The sequence below is a fragment of the Anser brachyrhynchus genome, assembly GCF_964034855.1.
Source record: "Anser brachyrhynchus genome assembly, chromosome: 2".
Lineage (NCBI taxonomy): Eukaryota > Metazoa > Chordata > Aves > Anseriformes > Anatidae > Anser > Anser brachyrhynchus.
The window spans coordinates 95,146,716-95,154,462 of NC_137695.1; positions in this window are offsets into that span (position 1 = coordinate 95,146,716).

Genomic DNA, 7,747 nt, shown 5'->3' on the forward strand with positions numbered 1-7,747 from the left:
GATACAGACTTCATGGACTTAAACATATTAATGTAGAAGAAAGAAGCCAAATAGAAAAGCTAATTTCAATTTTAAGCCTATACAAAAATACAGGTAAATGTATAAATGCATAAAAAGGCATATTCTGGTTTAAGTGTAGGTCTTTCTGTCTTGCCCAGGTCTTTGTCGCTAAAAAACAAAACAACATCTTATACCTGTCCTTAAAATAAAATTCAAACAGTCTTATTAAAAAGTATTATTGGATAAAACAAAGTCACCATTAAAATGCAGCACACATCAGTGGATGCATAAGTCAAGTATATTAGCAAAAAGAATGACTGTACATCTAAGAAAAAAGAAAGCAAAACAAAGAAAGAAGATACACCAACACTACTAATGCTGAAATGTTAGAAGAAAACTATAGAAGAGGTAGAATAACATTGTAAATTATGTTGTTTATAGAATATTAAAAGGAATCCAAGGATCTTTTTTGAAGAATTTTAGTCCAAGTTCCAGTTTAAGATTTATTTAATAGTTTGTACTACCATAACTACATGATTTAAATTGTAGTGCTGCATTTTGTCAGTAATAGTACAGTGGAAATGCATACATTTTTCCAAAGGGGGAAAGAATAAATACATACAGCCTAACTTGATCTGTTAATATATGTATTTGATTATCAAAACAAATGGAGTAAGCTATACTATGTAGATGTGCTGTTACTGCTGCACTCATAACTTCAAGAAAAGCACAGTCCCTCAAGATTTAAAATGCCAGACCCACGGATCTATAATGCTCATAACATCTTACAGTCATTACAAAAATTTAACTGGAATTGCCAGCTGATTTTAACAATACGGTGTGCAAAGAACACACAGTAGAGGAGACAGATCCATTTATGTGCATCTAAGTAGTGAGAAATGATAATAATTTTGCTTTAAGACCTTAAAATAACTGCAGTCCCAGCTTAGAATACCTTAGATATTTTTAATATAATTGTGAGATTTTTTTATTATTATTATTATTTTTAATCTGTACACCATATATAACAGAACATGGGACTACTCTTGGGTTCAGGACCTGACATAGTTACTTGAAAGCGTGAAATAAACTTTAGATCCTAACACCAGAAGTATGAGTTGAGATGCTGGTCAGTGGGTAAGCTCTACAACTGCCATGGTCCCATTAGTTTGTGCATCCTGTGGATAAAGCTGCTTTTCTTCAGCAAAACTCCCCAAATCGTGACAGGAATTAGAGTACCCCAGAACTGGAGAAGACAGAGAAAGGAGAAGACTGAGGATCGCCTCCACCACTCTGTTCCTGCCTTACATCCAGCGCATCTCCATATCACCGAGCATGAGCCACGACCCGAGAGGGGCTCTCTGGGCTTCCACACAACCGCTCTGGCTGGGGCCGAGCACAACTCCACTGGGCAGTAATTAAGAGCAATTGACTGAGGACTTGAGCAGGCATGTCTGCAGCACTCCGGCCAGCCGGGGTGGAACCCGCAGCGAGCCCACCTTTCATTCAAAGCGCCGACGTGGGAACGGGCGCACGATCCCACCGAGGGTGCTGCGCGGTGGTGCGCGCAAGCTCCGCACCGTCCCCCGACGGCAGCGGGGCTCTGGGGGCACACGGCCCCCACCACCCCCGCCACCCCCGCCGTGTGACCGGTAGGACACATCCTGCCCGGCAGCGGAGAGGGGGACAGCGGCCGGCCGCAGCCCGGCGCGGCGGGGGCCGGGGATGCGCGGTCCTCCCGGCGGAGCCCCCTGTCCTCGGGAGGGACAGCATGCGGCTTGGATGCTTTGAACGGCGGGGAAATGTCCCAGCTTCGCCTCGGTCTGGGCACTTTGGCTGATTCGCGCCGCTGTGCACCTGTGGGCTCATTGGTGGTGCATTCCTCCGCTGCCGGACCCCTCGAATGGGAGCTTCGGTGTCACCTCTTGGGGACCCCAGGCAAGATTGTGTGTCCTAGCTCAAACCAGTGCCTCAATAGTGTTGAAGCTTAGTTTAAAGCTTGCTTCTTCTTTCACCCTCTTTTCCCGAGGCTTTCCACTCTCCCTCTTTCCCGTGCTTCCCATGCGGAAATGTTTAGTAAGCAGGAGGGACAAATACCCCCATCTTGTTTGTCATCCCCTGGCCACTTTGGCCGCCTCCAGGGATACGGCTTAATGCCCTATTCTGAAAGCGATCGAGCTTCCTGCGTGGTGCTAGAGCATTAGGGGGGGAAGGAGAGGCCGGGCCGACACCCCCACTGCTCCCCGCCCTCTGGTGCAGGCCCAGCGGACGGGGTCGCTGTGCTGGGGAGAGGAGGGCCCGAAAATGCCGGGTCTGAGCGACTGGTAGCTCCTTTCGAGGGGTCCTATGGCCAAGCGCTGCGGAAGAAGGAGGAGAAAATAATAATAAAAATTGTAGGGACCTGCAGCTCAGTAGAACGCATCAAGGAAAGCTTCCCTCTAATGAATTTATTATTATTATTATTATTATTATTATTATTATTATTATCATCATCATTATCATTATTATTATCATTATTATTATTATTATTATTAGGCACATAATCCCCGAGCTATGGTGCTTTCCGACGAATCTTCTGACAAGTGTTGCAGTTCACCACTGCGTGCGTAGTGTCTTGGAAACAATGCAGTAGCTGGAAAACTTGGGGACGGAGGAGAAAGGTCAAGGGTAGAGGCTAGCCAGTTTTTTGCTGTCTCGGATGAATAATCATAAATAATCAAAGGATTGTCATCAGCTGCACCGACCACAAGACTGGGGAAAAGGGGGAGAAAGAGGAAAAAAAAAAAAAGGAAGAAGGCGACAGTTTTGCAGCTCTGACACCTTCCCGACCAGGACCTCTGGTGCGCACAGCCCTGCGGATGGGGCAGATCCGCCCCGTGGAGCAGCTCCGCACCCGCGGAGCCAGGCTGTGGGCAGCCTCCCCGCTCCCCGGCGGCAGCCGGGAGTCCCCGCCGCCGCTCGTCGAGTCCCGCCGGCGCCGGCTTTTCGCTTCGAAATTCCCCCTGCGGAGCCGCCCGAGTCCCGATTCTCCATCCCTGCTCCCCACCCGCCGCGGCGCGGTGGTGCGCGTTAGTTACGCGAGTTACTTGCGTGGGGCTCACTGCGGGAAGCCCGAGGGAGAGGGGTGGGAACGCTGGCCACAGCGGGCTCACCCACGGCTGGCTGAACCAAAGAGTTAAAATATAAAAGCGCAAAATGTTGGTTTTTTTTTTTTTTTTTAAATATTAATGTTCTTATAACGGAAGTTCTTATCAGTGGGTTGCACTGTACTTGGCAAACAAGCCTTTTTACCTTTTAAACAAATAATTCATTAGGTAATTAAATTCAAGTGAGATTACTCTAATTAAATATACACTGCTGTTGAATCATAATTTCTATGTGGCCTAGTTAAAGATGAACGATCTCTTATTCCTGAAAAAAAAAAAAAAAAGAAAGGCTTTAAAAGAATTCCCCAGTGACTGGAATAATAGATTTATACACCATCATACAGAGGTCATTTCAAAAAAGAAGAGACACCAAACACAACATAAAGGGACTTTTCATGTCTGGAGATACTAGAATTTCAGGTTTTATTGCTGCGAGTTCTATTAAAAGACTTTGTGGAACCTAGGAGGAAATCAAAATTATCTTTCAAAAGGCGATAAGTTATATAAATATGTGCACAAACAGAAGTGTGTCTCTGAAGGTATTAGTTCTGCACAATTTCAGAAGAGTAGCTACTAGGCCTCAAAGGAAACAGCGCATCTTGAAATGCTCTGAAGGCTTACATTGGCCAAAATAAGGCAGGACTTCAGCAAAATTAGAAGTAACTTTGTAGCCAACGATGTGCTCTATGTCCTGGTTCCCTTTAATAGCATTAGGCGTTCAAACCATAAAGACTAATCTGGAGAGTAGAAGTTCCTGCTCTCTGCTTTGATCTCCTTCCTCTTGGCTGTTTAAAGCTGACAGTTTGGCTGAATGGCATTCACTGCTTTCATTTGTAAGACATGAGTTTCCTAGTGTTCCAGAGCTAGCAGCTACACCTGTACTGCAGGAATTTACATTGCATTGCTCCAGGATGGCATTGATTTGGGACGGGTGAAATACAAACACAAACTAATTAAAAACTGCATAATGCAGCCCTACAGGAACAAGACAGAAAAACAAATAAATACAACTGCAGCTGGCACGGCAATTGTGCCTCTGCCCCCAAGCAACAGTCTGGTGACATAAAATTATAAACCTTTAAAATCTCACATAATTGCCGTTGATCATTTCGGAGACAAAATGGAAATTATTTTGTTAATTAAGTTCAGATACATAAAATATTCATAGGTAGGTAGACAGACGGATGGACAGATAGATATAGAGAAGTAGATGATTCATTCTATAGATCTGTCAGCTTGTTTATATAGGCCTGTGTGCATAGCTTTAACAATTCATTTGCAAAACAGCTAAGGAAGGAAACATCTATGCATTCGCATTCAGAAATAAGTACAAGTTGCAACCGAGGTGGACTGAGAGGTTTAATAAAAAGTCACTGCCAGAATACTTGGGGAAAAAATCAATTTCTCTTAATTTGCTAAAATAGAGAGAGAGGGAAATTTCTTTTGTATTAATGCCCCCTCTCTCTGAATAACATAAGCCTTGTAAACGCCTTATTAGCTGTTACCTTGAATGCAGTCAAATGCTTCAGCTGATCAGACTACGACTCCTCCCTGCATTATACATACCTACGTGCTCGCATTTAGGGGATCGGCCAGATATCCCTGACTGCAACTTTGGATTTGTTTGGACAGACCAAAACATTCGTTTGCACGGTCAGAGGTCTGAAGACTGCTGTTGTTGTGAATTACATTTACTAAAAGAGTGAGATTTTTTTTATTATTTTTTATTTTTCTCTCCCACAGAATTGTTCATCAGATTGGGCGTGAAGGGGAGGGAGGGGGAACCTGGCGCTGCAGAGATACATCGCCTCTCCGCCTATAATTGTTTGACACATGCCCTGTTGTCACAAAGTGGGGTTGTTTCCCAGACCCTGCTGGAAAAAGGTGCAAAGTAATAATGAGTGTTTAACAAGGCTCATAAATCAGGGCTGATGAGAAGCGCTCGGGACGGACGCTCGGGGAAGACAGGGCCTGGCAGCGGGAGACCAGCGAGAGGAAACGAGCACGGCGGTAGTGCAGAGTGGGAGCAGCGCTACCCACACCCCAAAAAGTGCAAGCCGTAAAATACAGCGCGACTCCATGCTAGATCAGATATAATGCACTTAATGAAAACTCAGTCTACTGATCCAAATAGTCGACAGTCGGTGCATAATTATAAGCTAGGCAAGATATATTAAATTAATGGATTCAGTCCTGCACAGATGTATCATTAGAATGTATAGGATTGATATTTAACATGGTACAGTTATTTTAAAATTATACATTAAAAAAAAAAGAAAAAGTAAGAAAAAAAGGCAGTGTAACTACGTGGTAAGACCAGTGAGAAAATTAGCATCGTAAGGATAATCTATTTTTGGTAGGCTTTTTTTTTTTTTTTTCTTTTTCCCCTTCACATTCTTTCCACAGGAAAGACCATTGACGCAGACTATTAACTAAAGAGATCATCTTAAATTTCTTCGTCTTATTACCGGTTCGAACTAAAAATCAAGAGAGGATTTGCAGAAGAAATCGTTGCCAGGATGTTTCAAAGCAGTCACAGAATTAAATGAAAACTTTTCTTCTTCTCGAGCCACAAACAAGGCGCTTTAGCGATTAAGCCTCCCTTTCTTTTGGTAGATCTTATTATCAACGCCGCATAAACCCCGAGTTTTGCTAGGCGCACGTGTATCTGTATGCAGATACAGTGCACAAATGCGTGCATCTCTGTGGAAATCACACGGGTGAACTGTAACCTAATAAATATCTGAACTCCATTCTCAAAGTGTGCTCTGCTTAGTATCTTATTCTTCCCATAGTTAGGTGTCTCCTTTCAACATCTCTGTCATCTCCATTTGAAGATATTTTCAGCGGTTTATCACTGCCATCTCCAGCCCTGCACATTTGCAGCAGGTTATCACAATTGCCAGTCCCCCCTGGCTGATGTGTTGTGTTGATTACCATCAGTGCCCTCAGATATTTGGTGCGGATTCCCAGCACTGCAATATCCACTCTTAGGACATCTGGAGCAGATCAAAATCACTGACTTCATTTTTCAGTAGAGTCAGTGTTAAAGCTCCACATATCCTCTTTGCAAACATACCCTTTAGTCAATTCCTGCAGAACCAGCCTTTAGTTAAAATTCGGCCAAGCAGCGACCCCTATGTCTGGATTTGCATTTCTTATCGGACACCTATCTAAACTGACTTGTTAATAATAAAAAGAAAATCTCTTGGCAGTGGATGCATCGCCTTAAGAAACTGGAAGGATCACACTGTCTTAGCAAACTCCTTCTCCGGAAAGGCTCTTTAAGGAGAAGTTTATCTGCCCAATGATCTCTGAATTATGCGAGCGTGGCCATTTAGGTCGATTTACTTTAAACAGTATACAATTTATTTTAAGCGATTACCTTAGGTATAATCACATTATACCCAGCGCTGCTATATATTTCTCTCCCGCTTGTTTTCAGATGCACATCCGCTCTCCAGTGGAAAGGTGACTCTGTTTTTCACTCTGAACTCAATTCCTTCCTTGCTACGTGACTCTTCAGCGTTTTAAAAGCTCTGTTCGGCTAATGAGTTGACACCGCGTTCCTTTTTGTTAGATTTTGCCGAAAGTTAAGGAGACATTTGAACAACCACAGCACAGGTCTCGGAAAAAAAATATAAAAAAGAGACGTTAAATATTTTTTCCCCGAATTACTTTTAAAAAGACTTTTTCGAAAACACTGTTTTATTCAATCTCTTTAAAATTTCAAGCTAATTTATGGGTGGGGAGGGGGGCCGGTGATCACACCAATCTTTTGGACTGTTTAGGGTTTAGGGAAAGATTTTCCTGGTGCTTCTGGCAGCTGACGATGATATTTGTAATTTTCCGTACACTTTCGTTCTTTCCGCACTTTCCTGATTAAGCTCCTGCTATAGGTCTTGTATGGGGGAAATAAACCCAAGATCTCCCAAACCTTCACTAAACTGATTTTCAAGCTAAGTAGCATAGTGTAGCAGCTCTGGTCCCCCCTTACTTGCACACGGAGGAAAAAAAAATAAAAAGGGCTTTGAAAGGTTGCATGCTAAAGTGACTTAATAAACTGTGAGAAAAATGGGCAATGTCCAATACAGGAGCGGGAATTGCGTGGTGAGGGATTCGCATTTACTGATCAGAAGTGTGCATAATTAATCGCGCTCGCAGGACCCTGCTCATCCTCGCGACGGGATCTTTGCAGATGAGAAACAAAGATCTCCTCCCAGCCCTGCAACTTTCCCCCTCCACGGCGCGTTTCCTTCTTTTTTTTTTTTTTCTTTCTTAATTTTTCCCTTCCCATTTTGTCCTGTTTCCAAACCACCGTTCCAGGTAACCCGTACTTTTTTTAATTATTATTTTTGTTTATTTGATTTATTTCCATGCAAAGCGAACAATAGCAAAGTTCGCCCCGAAAAAAAAAAAGATGCTGCGCTGATAATAAAACAAGAGGGGCATTTTTTTTTTTTCTTGAACCGATCTGAGCGGGATGGAGGCGGCTGGGGGAGGGGGTGACTCACATTTCTTAAGCCTCCAAGTGGAAACCTTTTTTCTGGATACACATTCCGCCCAGATCTAAAGCGCTAAGAAGATTTCGGCAGCGTCGG